The sequence below is a fragment of the Chiloscyllium plagiosum genome, unplaced genomic scaffold, assembly GCF_037043375.1.
Source record: "Chiloscyllium plagiosum isolate Xiang-an unplaced genomic scaffold, Cpla_swu_hap1 HiC_scaffold_28, whole genome shotgun sequence".
Taxonomy (NCBI): Eukaryota; Metazoa; Chordata; class Chondrichthyes; order Orectolobiformes; family Hemiscylliidae; genus Chiloscyllium; species Chiloscyllium plagiosum.
Window position 1 is genome coordinate 51,737,169 of NW_028270166.1, and position 17,846 is coordinate 51,755,014.

The following is a 17,846-nucleotide window of genomic DNA, read 5'->3' on the forward strand; positions in this document are numbered from 1 at the left end:
GTTAATCTTGTTGCATTTTGCAAATGTTCCCTGCAGCTTTTGAGAGAAAATTTAAAAGTAAACATATGGCACATCACTGTAAAATCATGTAAATCCAGCAAAGCACCCTGAACCTCGGAATGCTTTCAACAGACAAGATTTGGAGATGCCGGTGTTGGACTGGGGTGGACAAAGTTAAAAATCACACAACACCAAGTTATAGTCCAACAGGTTTATTTGGAAACACAAGCTTTCGAGGTGCTGCCTCTGTATCAGGAGGTTGTGGAACAGGACCATCGTACACAGATTTTATAGCAAAAGGGTTACAGTGTCATGGAGCTGCAATGATAAATTAAACAAATTTAGATTGTCTTTCTTCTTTTAGAATGGGATATGCTAGTTAAAGAATCAAAACTAGCATATCCCATTCTAAAAGAAGAAAGACTTAACCTAAAATTGTTTAATATATCATTACAGCTCCATGATACTGTAAACCTTTTGCTATATATTCTGTGTATTATGATCCTGTTCCACAACCACCTGATGAAGAGGCAGCGCCTTGAAAGCTAGTGTTTCCAAATAAACCTGCTGGACTATAACCTGGTGTTGTGTGATTTTTAACAATAGACAAGACATAAGGACCGAAGGGCTTGTAATGCACTGTAATGTTCTATAACCCTGAAGAGGAACACATGTGTAGGGTCAATAGGAGGAGAAAATGTCACTGTTCTGAGAGGGAGGAGGTGGTTTGGAAGAGCTGGGATGAAGGCCTCCTCCATGACACACAGATGAAAACTACCATCCTGCGGTCACTGCTGACTCAGTTCACTGCACCGCAATCCCAGCACTGATCTGCTGGTGAGCTATGATCTTCAGGAAGTTCCAATGATTTCCCAACCTCCCAAAACATGGCCAGCAGCAGCAAGATACTCATTTTCTAACAGCTACTGATTTTTAATTGTGACTGAGTAGAACATTTGGTGAAAGTCTTGGGCCTGCACGAGCCCAAATCTCAGAACTATTCAGTATCATATTGAGCCAGAATGTTTGGAAGAAATAGCAACGTGGACTGAGGAGATGGTGGAGTGGTTTTCGGTTCTATTTCCTCACACCGTTCTGCCCAGACATCAGATGGTGAGGCCTCAATTCATTGGGATCAGAAGGCCCGAAATGCTGTCAGGCTGCATGATGCCAATTATTCTATACCTTTCCACTGGCCATTCCAATATCTCCCAGCAGTTTGATTACTTCATTAGCTATCTCTGACAATATAGACATTGTCCATCTTGCTGATCAACAATTCTAGGGTGCAGACCTACATTTACTTCATAATTTAATTAACTACTAGTGCATTGACATAGAAATTGTCATCATGCCTCAACTGACTACTGGTAAGACCATGCATGATGGATCTCACCTGCCTCACCAGACTGGTGAGCTCCAGCCAGTTCACAGCTTGTAGCAGGCTCGATTCAGAATGGCTGTTTGGATCTGACAGCAGGTCAGAGGTTAGTGTGTAACTCAATTCCTGACTTCCCAAAACCTGCCCACTATCCTGCAAGGCACAAATCAGGAGTTTAATGGAATACTCCCCATTTGCCTGGATGAGTGCAGCCCCGACAACACTCAAGAAGCTCGACACTATCCAAAACAAAGCAATCCCTCTGATTGGAACCACATCCACAAACACCTACTCCCTCCACTACCGATGTTCAGTAGCAGCAATGTGTACTATCTACAAGATGCAGTGCAGAAGTTCACTAAAGATCCTTCTAAACCCATGACTACTTCCATCTAGAAGGACAGAGGCAGCAGATACATGGGAACACCACCCCCTGTAAGTTTTCCTTCAAGCCACTCACCATCTTGACTTGGAAGTATATCACCATTCCTTCACCACCATTGGGTTAACATCCTGGAATTCCTTCCCCAGTGGCATTGTTGGTCAACCCACAGCACGTGGACTGTAGCAGTTCAAGAAGGATGCTCACCATCACCTTCTCAAGGGCAGCTAGGGACAGGCATTAAACATTGGCTCAATCAGTGATGCCCACATTCCATGGGCGAATGCTAAATGGGCTCTGGTCGCTAACCCTGGGTAAGTGTTGCAAGTCACAGGGTGATGATTACGCCAATAACAACCTTCAGATTTAATCTGGAGCTGTGGACAGCACTCCATTAATGCTTATGCTCAGTAAGTACAGTTTGCAATTCCTATTGGGCTGTCTGAATAGCAGCCTCAAAGTGAATTAAATTTGCCAAAGTGAATTAAATTTGTAGCGGGGTTTGAATCAGTCACCGGGGCCTCTGTTCACATAGACAAGGGGTTAAATGCCTGTTTCAGAGGGGTCAATAAAAATGGGTCGAGGAAAAATTGTATTCCCTAGACTTTCAGCAAGTACTTTCTGTTGACCACATTGGAGGCTTGGGAGGTGAATCAGGCCAAACAAATGTCCTCTGCATTGGCTGAATTATTGGGTCATCATCTCACACAATGGAAACACTGGGCAGGAAAGTATTTCAGCTGCTGTTATCAGCGGATGATTGCTTCATCTGATTTTCCTCTTATTGCTTAATGATTCTCAAAACTATTCTGTTTCAAGAAGAAAACTGAATATTGCCCACATATTGATAAGTAGCTGTGTACTCTCACTGTCTATTAAATGTGAAAATCCCTTTCATCTGTGATTTCAACATGCTCAGAAGGCGCTTGATTTATTATGTCTAGCTCTGCTATAGGAAAGCAGAATCTTGAAATGCTTACAACATTGAGCAAAGAGTCTACTGGGCTGGTAGCAGAAAGCAAAGGGCTAAAATTAGCAGAGTATTAGTGAGAACCATTTACCAATTCAAAAGATAACTGTAAACAGAAGTTAAATTGAATCATTCTGACCTCAGCCCTCAATCTGATGTAAACTGTTGTGGTTGATATGCAAGAGAGGAAATGTCTAAGGTCAGGAACCATTAGTGCAGCCATTGGTGATATTGATTTGAGAATTGGTCCAAAATGCTGAGTTAGAGATCACAACTAAATGTACTGAGTGAAGGAACAGTTCCTCCACTGTTTATCTTCCACTGCGGCTGCAATAGGTAGGAAGGAAAGAGCAGACGGAACTGCCTCGCCCTTTCCTTCGGTGCTGAACTACAGATGGAAACAACCATGAGGCTGCAAGGCACAATCTGATTATTTCTTAAAGAATTCCAGGATAAAACTCCACTATTTCCTCCAGATTTCAGCACATGCTCACATCGATTATCCAGGCCCTCCCTCATCAGGGGTCTCCATCAGCTCCCGGCTGTAGTTTACAAAACTAACATGGGGAAGGAGGGATTGGTAAGAGATGTGTGGGCTAGGGGAGGGGGAGACACAGACTGAGAGAGAGAGAGAGAGAGAGAGACTGTAAGAGAGATACACACAGACTGAGAGAGAGAGAAACACAGTCTGAAGAGGAAGAGAAAGAGAGAAACACAAATTGAGAGAGAGACAAACGGACTGGGAGAGGGAGAGAGAGAGACAAACACAGACTGAGAAAGAGATATACAAGCTTTGAGAAACAGATCGAAGAGGAAAAGAGAAACACACATTGGGAGAGAGACTGAATCCTAAGTCAGGTCTGACTTCAGATGTGCCTTGTTGTACAATGTGTCTGTTTTGTGAATGGGTGATTTTGATGCTGCTTCTCCTGAGGACTGAATCTCACCTCTTTAAAGCTGGAGCAGTCAGTGTGTGGTGTTTCAGTCAGCGAACTGAATTGATTTTCAGTTTAATTCATAAACTTATAACTTGCTGTGCACTGTGAAAAGCCATCATTCTGTCCGAAAACTTTGATCAGAAGTTATTTCTAACAAGTATTTTGTTAGATTGGTGTTTCTCCTGGTGGTTGACACTAAAAGGCCATTGTGTAGTTTGAATTAAAAATTACTTCTCCTTAAATCTTTCTACCTCTTTGATTTAAAAATGCTGTTATCCATCTCGTGATAAACGCTGCCAGTATTTTATTTGGGGCACAGTGATACTAAGACACAAAGATACATGGAACAACATTTTACAAACACAAGGCCTATCTCAAATTCAAAGGCCATGTGGTCAAATGTCACATGATGGAAACTTCAGAACACCTCCAATCAGAGTGAGCAACCGTTTCTTTGCTGATGCTAACAGAATGTAACAACCTCAAGATACTGTTGGCGATTTCACCATCTTGTCACCCTTTCAGGCAGCCATATTGAAAATGACTGACTTATACTAACATTGCTGATGTCAATGTTTTTGTATTGGTTGCAGAGTACAGAAAAGCAAGAGGGAATTTTATTTTTAGTTTATTCATGGGACATCAGCATCGCTGGCTAGACCAGCACTTATTGGACATGCCTAATTGCTGTTAGGGAAGTTAAGAGTTGCTGTGGGGTCATATGTGGGTCAGATCAGGTAAGGATGGCAGTTTGCTTCCCTAAAGTACATGGGTGACAGATAGATTTACCCCCAGCAATTTCAAGTCACCATTGGAGTATTAATTCCAGCTTGTTTAAAATTAATTCAAATTACATCATCTTTCGTTGCCAGATTCAAACCCCCAGAATATTACCTGGGTCTCTGGATTAACAGTCCCACAATAATACCACGAGGATGTCACCTCCCCACAACACAGTCACCATATGACTCCTATAATATTTTGTTGTGGTTCTGTTCGCCGAGCTGGGAATTTGTGTTGCAGATGTTTCGTCCCCTGTCTAGGTGACATCCTCAGCGCTTGGGAGCCTCCTGTGAAGCGCTTCTGTGATGTTTCCTCCGGCATTTATAGTCATTTGTACCTGCCGCTTCTGGTTGTCAGTTCCAGCTGTCCGATGTGCTTATTGATTGAATCTGTGGATGAGCACTCATCAACCTGGACCCAATATACCGGCCACTGCAGCGGACAGCTGGAACTGACAACCGGAAGCAGCAGATTCAAACCACTATAAATGCCGGAGGAAAGATCACAGAAGCGCTTCACAGGAGGCTCCCAAGCACTGAGGATGTCACCTAGACAGGGGACGAAACGTCTGCAACACAAATTCCCAGCTCGGCGAACAGAACCACAACAACGAGCACCCGAGCTACAAATCTTCTCACAAACTTTGAACTCCTATGATATTGACAGAGACAATATTTATAATAATGAAAGGATTCTATAGGGTGGATTTGAAAAATGTTTCCAGTTGTGAGTGAGCTAAGAAAAACGGAGTATTAGAATTAGATTTTATTATCACGTGTACTCGAGTACAGGAATACAGGAGTACACTGAAAAATGTACAATGTCACCATTCTTGGCACCAGCTCAGGTGCAACGGATTCTAGGTACAAAATCTTCGCGTAAACTTGAAAAGTAAAGAAATAACATTATTAATTCAACATTACAATCCTCCTTAAGTGCTTAGCCGTGGGTATGGATCAGAACTCTTTCACCCTGCCAGTGAGAGCAACACTATGCCACCTCTGTTGGAACACAGTCGTCCTACTTCGCCGCCATCTTGCCTCTACTGACAACATTTCCGGCATGTATCCATGCTGGGCCGATCGCAGAACTGCAGCACTGTCAGGCTCCGTACTGCGTATTGGGGCCAAATTATATTAAATATATAGTCACCCTCAACAGGTTCATTAATGGGAAAGGAAATCTGCCGTCCATACCTGGTCTGGCCTACATGTGACTCCAGAGCAACAGCAAGATAGTGGACTTTAAAATGCCCTCTGAGGAAGCCCTATCAAGCCAGTCAGTTCAAGTGGCGATTAGGGATGAGTAATAAATACTGGTCTAGCCAGGGTATGCCCTCAGCCCACCAGCAAATATATTTCAAAAAAATCATTTCGAAGGAAATTCTTTTGACAGTGAGCTGTGCGAAAGTGAAACTTGCTGTTGTTTAGAGTGAAGCAGATAATTATCATGTGTTAACTCTGATATCCGGTTTGGGGGTGGCATGGCGGCTCAGTGGTTAGCACTGCTACCTCATGGTGTCGGGAACCCTGGTTCAATTCCTGCCTCTAGCAACTGCCTGTATGGGGTTTGCACACTCTCTCCATGTCTGCGTGGGTTCCCTCCAGATGTTCCAATTTCCTGCCGCAGTCCAAACAAATGCAGATTTAGGTGGATTGGCAGTGCTAAATTGCCCATAGTGCCCAGGAATGTGCAGGCTGGGAGGGTCAGCCATGGAAAATGCAGGGCAGGGCTACAGGGGTGGGGTTGGTCTGGGAGGGATGCTCTTCAGAGAATTGGTGTGGGCCAAGTGGCCTGCTTGTACACTGGAGGGATTCTATGACCTCAACTGACTTAAAGCAAGCAAGGTCTCTGACTGATTGTTGTCACCTCAAAACCCATATCATACATCAAGCTTATCTTATCACAACTTGCCAACTAGAAATTAGGACTTTGCTCTGAAGCTAGGCCCCATTTGATAATGAAGGTTTATAAATCAGCTATCATTGTGAATACATAAGATCTGATTGATTTGTTTTGAAGGGAAAGCTAAGACATTTGCACTCAGCGCTAATTTTAACTAATCTGTTGTTTGTTTGAACTCTGGCCCCTTCTGATACCAACACAGATCCCAGGTCCATCACATTGTGGCTTCAGAGACATCCCCTCATCCTCTTGGCCTCAGAACTGACCAAGGCGTGACTTACCCTTCTGTCTGCCAGGTTTGTGCTTCTTCCTAAAAACGTAGTTCGGGGATACCTCATCCAAATACAACAAAAAAAGTAACACAAACGGAATGCAGACCTTGTATCTTCATGACCTCATAACGTCACAAAGCCCTTTCCAGCCAATGAAGTCCTAGTGACGTACAATTACTCCTGTCAATTTAAGAAATTTGGCTGCCATTTTAATATACGAAAATTGGCAGCCATTTTGTGCAAAGGCCTAATAAACAACAATGGAATAAATTACCTCTCGTGTTGGTTGATAGATAAATATTGACTAGGTGATGAAGGGAACTCTTCGGCTGTTCTAGCAATAATGCCATGGGATCATTTATGGGAACACAAGAGAGCAGATGGAGTCTTGGTGTAATGCTTCACCTGAAAAGCAACATCTCCAACTATGCAGCCCTCCCGACTGAGCTGTGAGTAGATTAGTTCAGTTTAGGAAACTTGGTCGGCATGGACCAGTTGGGCCAAAGGGTTGATTTCCATATTGCATGACTCTATGAAGCTATTCAAGCTTTTGGAGCAGGATTTGGAAACGCACCCTTCTGACTCACAGACAAAAAAGACCTCCTACGCTGCCGAGTATCACAATCTGCTGTTGTACCCGAACCTAGCTCACTTCAGAAGAAAACAATTCATTCTATGCAGTTATCCAAAGTAAAAACAACAAGGTTCTAACAACTCAGCCACAGGTTCAGCTGAGACTGAATAAACAAAGCATTAAATCAATTGTATTTTTGCTTTTGGTTGACGAATTCCTGATAATTATTTTGATATCTGCTGCCTCAGGACAGAGTCTATAAGTACATTCCTCAGCCCTTGGGATCGCCAGTTCATTCCACCCAGGACCAAAATTATTTTCAAATAAAGAGGCCAGCTGTACTTATGTTGCTGGGTGCTTGTTCAAGCATGACCATCCCCAAGTGAACCCAATCTTTACAGAGTTGAAATAATGTTCTGTGCTTTTGATTCACTTCAGCAATTCAAGAAAACTTTCACAGGGCACTGTTTGTTTATGTTTTGTGGGTGGTTATACAATCCAAACTCCTGAATGGTGAGGCCTCAGTGGATCCTGAAATTAGCCCTGGGCTACGTGGCATCACCCTTAAGACATCACCCTTAACCAAAATGCCACTTGGTGATCTTCAAACAAGAAGAGCCATTTACTGCCATTTGCAGCTGAAATATTGCAGTTAGATCAATGAAATGTTTGGTCAATTGAATCTGTCCACAACAGATGAGACATAGTGAATGAATTTGATGGGGAAATAGCCCTTCTGTGTTCTAATTTTCATGAACTGGTCATGAAATAATGAGAACACCATGGACCAGGTTAATAGGCTTGAACAGATTAAGGAAGTGAACGTGCTGAAAATTTTGGGAAGCATCAAGATCCCAGCGTGGACCAGATATATCCAAGGTTACTATGGGAAGTGAAGAATGAGATTTCTGCACCTCTGGTGATGATCTTTGCATCCTCATTCTCGACGGGAGTAGTGACGGCTGATTGGAAGGAGGTGAATGTTGTTCCGCTGCTCAAGAAAAGCAATAGGGAAATTCCTGGCAATGACAGACCAGTCAGTCTTATGTCTGCTGTACTGAAAAGGATTCTAAGAGACAGGATTTATGATTATTTGGAAAAAGATAGTTTGAACATAGAACATAGAACATAGTACAGCACAGAACAGGCCCTTCAGCCCACGATGTTGTGCCAACCACTGATCCTCATGTATGCACCTCAAATGTCTGTGACCATATGCATGTCCAGGAGTCTCTTAAATGTCCCCAATGACCCTGCCTCCACAACTGCTGCTGGCAACGCATTCCATGCTCTCACAACTCTCTGTGCAAAGAACCCGCCTCTGACATCCCCTCTATACTTTCCTCCAACCAGCTTAAAACTATGACCTCTCGTGTTAGTCATTTCTGCCCTGGAAAATAGTCTCTGGCTATCGACTCTATCTATGCCTCTCATTACCTTGTATACCTCAATTAGGTCCCCTCTTCTCCTCCTTTTCTCCAATGAAAAAAGTCCGAGCTCAGTCAACCTCTCCTCATAAGATAATCTCTCCAGTCCAGGCAGCATCCTGGTAAACCTCCTCTGAACCCTCTCCAAAGCATCCACATCTTTCTTATAATAGGGCGACCAGAACTGGACGCAGTATTCCAAGTGCGGTCTAACCAAAGTTTTATAGAGCTGCAACATGATCTCACGACTCTTAAACTCAATACCCCTGTTAATGAAAGCCAAAACACCATATGCTTTCTTAACAACTCTGTCCACATGGGTGGCCATTTTAAGGGATCTATGTACCTGCACCCCAATATCCCTCTGTTCCTCCACACTACCAAGAATCCTATCCTTAATCCTGTACTCAGCTTTCAAATTCGACCTTCCAAAATGCATCACCTCGCATTTATCCAGGTTGAACTCCATCTGCCACCTCTCAGCCCATCTCTGCATCCTGTCAATGTCCCGCTGTAGCCTACATCAGCCCTCTATACTGTCAACGACACCTCCAACCTTTGTGCCATCTGCAAACTTGCTAACCCATCCTTCAATCCCCTCATCCAAGTCATTAATAAAAATTACAAACAGTAGAGGCCCAAGGACAGAGCCCTGTGAAACACCACTCACCACTGACTTCCAGGCAGAATATTCTCCTTCTATTACCATTCGCTGTCTTCTGTTGACCAGCCAATTCTGTATTCAGACAGCTATGTTCCCCTGTATCCCATTCCTCCTAACCTTCTGAATGAGCCTATCATGGGGAACCTTATCAAATGCCTTGCTGAAGTCCATATACCCCACATCCACAGCTCGACCCTCATCACCTTTTCTAGTCACATCCTCAAAGAATTCGATAAGGTTTGTGAGACATGACCTGCCCCTCACAAAGCCGTGTTGACTGCATTTAATCAAGCCATGCTCTTCCAGATGGTCATAAATCCTATCCCTCAGAATCCTTTCTAACACCTTGCAGACGACAGACGTGAGACTTACAGGTCTGTAATTGCCGGGGATTTCCCTATTTCCTTTCTTGAAGAGAGGAATTACATTTGCCTCTCTCCAGTCCTCAGGTACGACTCCAGTGGAGAGTGAGGATGCAAAGATCTTCGCAAGTGGCGAAGCAATTGCATTTCTCGTTTCCCAAAGCAGTCGAGGACAAATCCGGTCCGGGCCTGGCGACTTGTCAATCTTAATGCTTGACAAAATTTTCAGCACATCAGCATCCTCTATCTCTATCCATTCCAGCATGCACACCTGCTCTTCAAAGGTTTCATTCACTACAAAGTTCGTTTCTTTTGTAAAGACAGAAGCAAAAAACTCATTTAGGGCTTCCCCTACCTCCTCAGACCCCACACACAAATTCTCTATGCTATCCCTGATCAGCCCTACTCTTTCTTTGACCATTCTCTTATTCCTCACATAAGTGTAAAATGCCTTTGTGCTCTCCCTAATCTGTTCTGCCAAGCCTTTCTCGTGCCCCCTCCTGGATCTCCTCTGAACATTTTTAAGCTCCTTCCTCGCCTGCCTTTAATCCTCTAGAGCTGAGCTTGACCCTAGCTTCCTTCACCTTATGTAAGCTACCTTTTTCCTTTTGACGAGAAGCTCCACCGCTCTCGTCATCCAAGGTTCCTTTATCTTACCACTTCTTGCCTGTCTCAGAGGGACATATTTATTCGTCACTTGCGACAACTGTTCCTTAAACAGTCTCCACATGTCTATAGTACTTTACCATGGAACAATTGCTCCCAATCCATGCTTCCTAACTCATGTCTAATCGCATCATAGTTTCCTCTTCCCCAATTAAATATCCTCCCATTTTGCCTAATCCTCTCCTTCCCCATAGCTATGTAAAATGTGAGGCCGTTATGGTCACTATCACCAAAATGCTCTCCCACCACAAGTTCTGATACCTGCCCCGGCTCGTTTCCGAGCACTAAGTCTAGAATGGCCTCTCTCCTCGTTGGCCTGTCAACGTACTGAGTTAGGAAACCCTCCTAAACACACCTTACAAAAGCTCCATTCAAATCTTCTGCTCAAAGGAGGTTCCAATCAATATTGGGAAAGTTAAAAGTCACCCATTACAACAACCCTACTACGTCCACACTTTTCCAAAATCTGCCGACCTATGCTTCCTTCCATCTCCCTGCTACTATTGGGGGGGCCTGTAGTAAACCGCTAAAGAGGTGACTGCTCCCCTGCTGTTCCTAATTTCCACCCATACTGACTCGGTAGGCAGATCTTCCTCGACAATGGAAGCTTCTGTAGCTGTGATACCCTCTCTGATTAGTAGTGCTACACCCCCTCCTCTTTTTCCCCCTCCCTATTCTTTTTAAATGCTCTAAACCCTGGAACATCCAGTAACCATTCCTGCCCCTGAGAAACCCATGTCTCTGTTATGGCCACAACATCATAGCTGATCCATGCTCTAAGTTCATCACTTTTATTCCTGATACTCCTTGCGTTAAAGCAAACACATTTTAACTGATACCTTGGTTCCTTGCCAGGAAAATCCTTCCCACTAGCTGGTCTACCTCTTGCTATTGCTTGATTAAAGAAAAATTAAAGATAAGGTTCCCCATGGTAGGCTCATTCATAAAGTCAGGAAGTATTGGACACAGGGAGATTTGGCTGTCTGGATTCAGAATTGGCTGGCTGACAGAAGGCAGAGAGCGGTTGTGGATGGAAAGTATTCTGCCTGGAGGTCAGTGTTGAGTGGGGTCCCGCAGGGCTCTGTTCTTGGGCCTCTGCTCTTTGTAGTTTTTATAAATGACTTGGGTGAGGAGGTTGAGGGGTGGGTTAGTAAATTTGCAGATGACACAAAGTTTGGAGTTGTCGTCGATAGTATAGAGGGCTACTGCAGGCTGCAGCGCGACATAGACAGGATGCAGAGCTGAGCTGAGAAATGGCAGATGGAGTTCAACCTGGTGGGCGGCACGGTGGCACAGTGGTTAGCACTGCTGCCTCACAGCACCTGAGACCCGGGTTCAATTCCCGCCTCAGGCGACTGACTGTGTGGAGTTTGCACGTTCTCCCCGTGTCTGCGAGGTTTCCTCCGGGTGCTCCGGTTTCCTCCCACAGTCCAAAGATGTGCAGGTCAGGTGAATTGGCCATGCTAAATTGCCCGTAGTGTTAGGTAAGGGGTAAATGGGTGGGTTGCGCTTCGGCGGGTCGGTGTGGACTTGTTGGGCCGAAGGGCCTGTTTCCACGCTGTAATCTAATCTAATCTAATCTAAATGCGAGGTGATGCATTTTGGAAGGTCGAGCTTGAATGCTGAATATAGGATTAAAGACAGGATTCTTGGCAGTGTGGAGGAACAGAGGGATCTGGGTGTGCAAGTACATAGATCCTTCAAAGTTGCCACTAAAGTGGATAGGGTTGTTAAGAAAGTATATGGTGTTTTGGCTTTCATTAACAGGGGGATAGAGTTTAAGAGCTGCGAGGTTTTGCTGCAGGTCTACAAGTCCCTGGTGGGACAACACTTGGAATATTGTGTCCTGTTCTGGTTGCCCTACTATAGGAAAGATACAGAGATTTTGGAGAGGGTGCTGCCTGGACTGGAGGGCTTGTCTTATGAAGAAAGGTTGAATAAGCTCGGACTTTTCTCTCTGGAGAGAAGGAGGAAGAGAGGAGACCTGATCGATGTATACAAGATAATGAGAGGAATAGATAGAGTCAATAGCCAGAGACATTTCCCGAGGGCAGGATTGAATGGTACAAGGAGTCATAGTTTGAAGATATTAGGAGGAAGGTATAAAGGAGACGTCAGAGACAGGTTCTTTATGCAGAGAGTTGTGAATGCATGGAATGTGTTGCCAGCGGTGGTGGTGGAAGCAGAGTCATTGGGGACATTTAAGCGACTGCTGGACATGCACATGGATAGCAGTGAGTTGAGGGGTGCGTAGGTTCAGTTACTATATTCTACATTAGGATTAAACCTCGGCACAACATCGTGGGCCAAAGGGCTTGTTCTGTGCTGTACTTATCTATGTTCTTTCTATGTTCTATAGTCAGCATGGCTTTGTGAGGGGCAGGTCATGCCTCACAAGCCTTATTGAGTTCTTTGAGGATGTGACAAGACAACTTGAACGAAGATCAAGCGTCGATGTGGTGTACATGGATTTTAGTAAGACATTTGATAGGTTCCTCAGGTAGGTTCATTCAGAAAGTTAGGAGGGTATGGGATACAGGGAAATTTGGCTGTCTGGATACAGAATTGGCTGACTCAAAGAAGACAGCAAGTGATGGTGGATGGAAAGTATTCTGCCTGTAGGTCAGTGACCAGTGGTGTCCCGCAGGGATCTGTTCTTGGACCTCTGCTCTTTGTAGTTTTCATAAATGACTTGAATAAAGCAGTGGAAAGGTGGGTTAGTAAGTTTGCCAATGACACAGACATTGCTGGTGTTGTAGATAGTATTGAGGGCTATTGCAGGCTACAAGATGATATTGGCAGGCTGCAGAGCTGGTCTGAGAAGTGGCAGATGGAGTTCAACCTGGATAAATGTGAAGTGATTCATTTTGGAATGTCAAATTTGAGTGCTGAATACAGGGTTAAAGACAGGATTCTTGGCAGTGTGGAGGAACAGTGGGATCTTGGGGTCCATGTGCATAGATTCCTCGAAGTTGCCACCCATCTTGATAAGGTTGTTTAGAAGGCATATGGTGTTTTGGCTTTCATTAACAGGAGAATTGAGTTTAAGAGCCGCAAGGTTTTGCTGCAGCTCTATAAAACCCTGGTTAAACCATACTTGAGAATTTTGTGTCAAGCTCTGGTCGCCTCATTATAGCAAGTATGTAAATACTTTAGAGAGGGTGCAGAGGAGACTTACCAGGATGTTGCTGCCAGGATTGGAGGGCATGTCTTATGAAGAGAGATTGAGTGAGCTAGGACTTGTCACACTGGAGAGAAGAAGGAAGAGAGGTGACTTGATAGAGTTGTACAAGGTAATGAGAGACAGATAGATCAATAGCCAGACTTTTCCCCAGGGCAGAAATGGCTGTCACGAGGAGACATAATTTTAAGGTGATTGAAGGAAGGTATAGGGGAGATGTCAGAGGTGGGTTCTTTAGGCAGAGAGTGGTGGGTGTGTGGAATGCACTGGCAGCAGTGTTGGTAGAGTCAGAGACATCCGGGACATTTAAGCGACTGCTGAATAAGCACATGGACGGCAGTAAATTGAGGGGTGGGTAGGTTAAGTTGATCTTAGATGAAAATAAACGCTTGGCACAACACAGTGGGCCAAAGGGCCTGTACTGTCCTGTATTGTTCTATGTTCTGTGAAATTGAAGAGGGAGGATGGTGTAACTTTGAGAAAAATTAGTTCATGAACTGAAAGTCTCTGTTTATACCATTTGTCCAGAGTTCCACCAATCAGCCACTGAAACACTGCCAAGTTTCAAGGCCATTCTTTTCAGAAGGTCACAAACTCTCTAAACTACAAACCTTCAATCAATGACCTCACCAAGATTTACCAAGATGTCACTGTGACTGGAGGATTTGAATTATAACAAGAGGCGAAATAGGCTGGGACTTTTTTTCCCTGGAGTGTAGGAGGTTGAGGAGTGACTTATAGAGGTTTATGAAATCGTGAGGGGCATAGATAAGGTGAATAGCCAAGGTCTTTTCCCTAGGGTAGGGGAATTCAAAACAAGGGGGCATAAGTTTAAGGTAAGAGGGGATAGATTTCAAAGGGACCTGTGGAGGAACCTTTTCACACAGAGGGTGGTGTGTGTACGAAATGAATTGCCAGAAGAAGTGGTAGATGGAAGTGCAGTTACAACATTTAAAAGTCATTAGGACAGGTATATGGACAGGAAAAATTGAGAGGGGTATGGGCCAAGAGAGCAAGTTACAGAGAGACACAAGAAAGACAGAACAGAGAGAGAAGTATTCTATTCTTCCTTGCTCAGGAATAGTCTCACTTGTCTCTGCAGTCAAAGCACATTGTAATGTGTGACTTTTAGAGATTTGTTATAAATGAACTGGCCACTTGTGTCTGTTGCCAATGAACCAATGCATCTTGAGAAAGACAACGGAAGCAAGGCATTGGCCAGCAGAAGAGTCATAAAGATCATCTCAATAACTGAACTGGGCAAAAGTGACCGGTGAACTGTCTTGCTTGTTGTTTTTCTGTGTTTGTGTCTATGTATGTCTCTGTGTGTGCGTGTGTGTGCGTGTGCATGCATGTGTGTAAAGTGCACTTTATAAGGGAATTAATGTTTTAATCAGTACTCTTATGTGCCAACAGCTTCTAACTGTTTACATGTAACTAGAGTCTAATTACGAATAATAAATAGCATCTTTTGTTAAGTACAGAAACCTGGCCTGTGCTTTTTGTTAATCTGAAAGTCAGGTAAACTGTGAAACTTTGCAAAGTTGGTAAAATCTTTAATTTTTGTGTTAAATTTGGGAATAGCAGTTCACTTCACCAGTGAGATGGAATTATGAATTCTGTCACACGGGTGGAGTTGCAGGCAGAGTCATAGAGGTGTACAGCACGAAATCAGACCCTTCCATCAAACCCATCTATGCCGACCAGATATCCTAAACTAATCTGGTACCATTTGCCTGCATTTGGCCCAAATCCCTCTAAACCCTCTACTTATGTACACATCCACATGCCTTTTAAAAGCTGCAATTGTACCAACCTCCACCACTTCCACTGGCAGCTCATTCCATACACGCACCACCTTCTGCATGAAAACGTTGCCCCTTAGGTCCCTTTTAATTCTCTCCCCCCCCCCCCCCCCCCCCCTCCCCACCCCCCCCCCCCCGACCGACCCTAAACTATACCCTCTAGTTCTAGATTCCTCCAACCCAGGGAAAAACATCTTGTCTATTTACCCTAGCCATGCCCCTCATGATTTTATCAACCTCTATAAGGTCCTGATGCTCCAAGGAAAATAGCCCCAGCCTGTTCAGCCTCTCCCTATAGTGCAAATCCTCCAACCCTGGCAACATCCTTGTAAATCTTTTCTGAACCCTTTCAAGTTTCACAACATCCTTCCTATAGGACCAGAATTGCACACAATATTCCAAAAATGGCCTAACCAATGTCTTGTACAGCCGCAACATGACCTCCCAACTCCTGTACTCAATACTCTGACCAATAAAGGAAGGCATACTAAACACCTTCTTTACTATCCTATCGACATGAGACTCCACTTTCAAGGGCAGAAAGTGTGCTGACAGTATGTAAAAACTGTGTGGTCCGATGAAATAGATGGCGAGCCGTTTCCGTGTGACAGAATAAGGAATGAGCTTGCATTATTTGATAAGTACTGAGTACTGTACACAGTTCTGGTCTCCTTACTTGAGGAAGGATGCACTGGCACTGGAGGGGGTGCAGAGCAGGTTCATTATGTTGAATCCAGAGTCGAAGGGGTTGGCTTATGAGGAAGGTTTAACTGGACTGGGACTATACTTATTGGAATTTAGAAGAATGAGGGGGGATGTTACAGAAACAGTTAACATTATGAAGGGAATAAATAGGATAGAAGCAGAGAGGATATTTCCACTGGTGGGTGAAACTAGGACTAGGAGGCATAGCCTCAAAAAAGGAGAAGCAGATTTCAGACTGAATTGAGGAGGAATTTCTTCTCCCAAAGGATTGTGAATCTGTGGAATTCCCTTCCCAGTAAAGTAGTTGAAGCTACTTGGTTGAATGATTTTAAGGCAAAGATGGTTAGCACTGCTGCCTCACAGCGCCAGAGACCCGGGTTCAATTCCTGCCTCAGGCGACTGACTGTGTGGAGTTTGTACATTCTCCCCGTGTCTGCATGGGTTTGCTCTGGGTGCTCCGGTTTCCTCCCACAGTCCAAAGATGTGCAGGTCAGGTGAATTGGCCATGCTAAATTGCCGGTAGTGTTAGGTAAGGGGTAAATGTAGGGGAATGGGTCTGGGTGGGTTACGCTTCGGTGGATCAGTGTGGACTTTTTGGGCCGAAGGGCCTGTTTCCACACTGTAAGTAATCTAATCTAATAGATTCTTGAACAATAAGGGAATTAAGGGCTATGCTGAGCAGAAGGGGAAGTAGTGCCAAGTACATGAAAAGATCAGAGTCGTGAGCGTGGTGCTAGAAAAGCACAGCAGTCAGACAGCATCCAAGGAGCAGGAAAATTGATATTTCGGGCATAAGCCCTGAAACGTTGATTCTCCTCTCCTCGAATGCTCCTTGACCTGCTGTGCTTTTCCAGCACCACACTTATGACTCTGATCTCCAGCATCTGCAGTCCACACTTTGTCCTACATGAAAAGATCAGCCATGATGTTATTGAATGGCAGAGCAAGCTCGATGGGCCAGATGGCCTATTCCTGTTCCTATGCCTTATGTTCTTAGGACAACTGCATTGTCTATGGGACATGAACAGACATCACCAAAGTGTTGCACCTTGCCCATGCAGGACATCTAGGTGCTGTTACAATCAACAATATTCCCATAAAGAAGGCTGGTGGTCAGCTGTATAAAATAATTGATTAGAAATTGTGTAGTTTGCACACTAACTGGAAAAACCTGTTAAAATCATTTCCTGAACCTTTACAACTGACACCATGGTCAACAAATCAATAGCAACCATTCCAAGTTGATAGGATGTGGGCCATCGCTGGCTGGCCAGCATTTATTGCTCATTCCTAGTTGTCTTTGAGAAGTTGATGGTGAGCAGCCTTCTTGAACTGCTGTAGTCCACCTGGTATGGGTTGACCCACAATGACCTTAGGGAGGGAACTGCATCATTTTGACCCAGCGACAGTGAAGGAACGGCGATATATTTCCAAGTCAGGATGGTGAGGGACTTGGAGGGGAACTTGCAGGTGAAGATGTTCCCATGTAAAAGCCACTCTTGCCTTTCCAGATAGTGGGTTTGGAAGGTGCTATCTGAGGATCTTGGGTGAATTTCCAAATTGTTTTGGAGAAGGCAAGTTGTTCTGAGGAATCAAAGTTCTTTTTGCTTGTTGTTGATGTTGTAGTTAGAATACGGCTAGAAATTGCTTCACTTTTCACAGTCATCTGATTATTGAGTAGTGGTCTCGAGCAAGTTAACCAGAGTACATCAGAGGGGAAAATGTTCAAACAATCCATTCCTATCAACAATTCCAGAAGACGTAAGAGCAGAAATAGGCCATTCAGCCCAATGAGTCCACTCACCAATCAATGAGGTAAAGTCTGATCTGA

At 44.2% G+C, this 17,846-nt stretch overlaps 1 protein-coding gene across 1 annotated transcript in view; it reads right to left on the minus strand.

The window, feature by feature from the left end:
• Positions 1–17,846, minus strand: part of palm1a (paralemmin 1a) — a 304,566-nt gene that overhangs the window by 241,297 nt on the left and 45,423 nt on the right. The gene's annotated exons all lie outside the window — the stretch shown is intronic.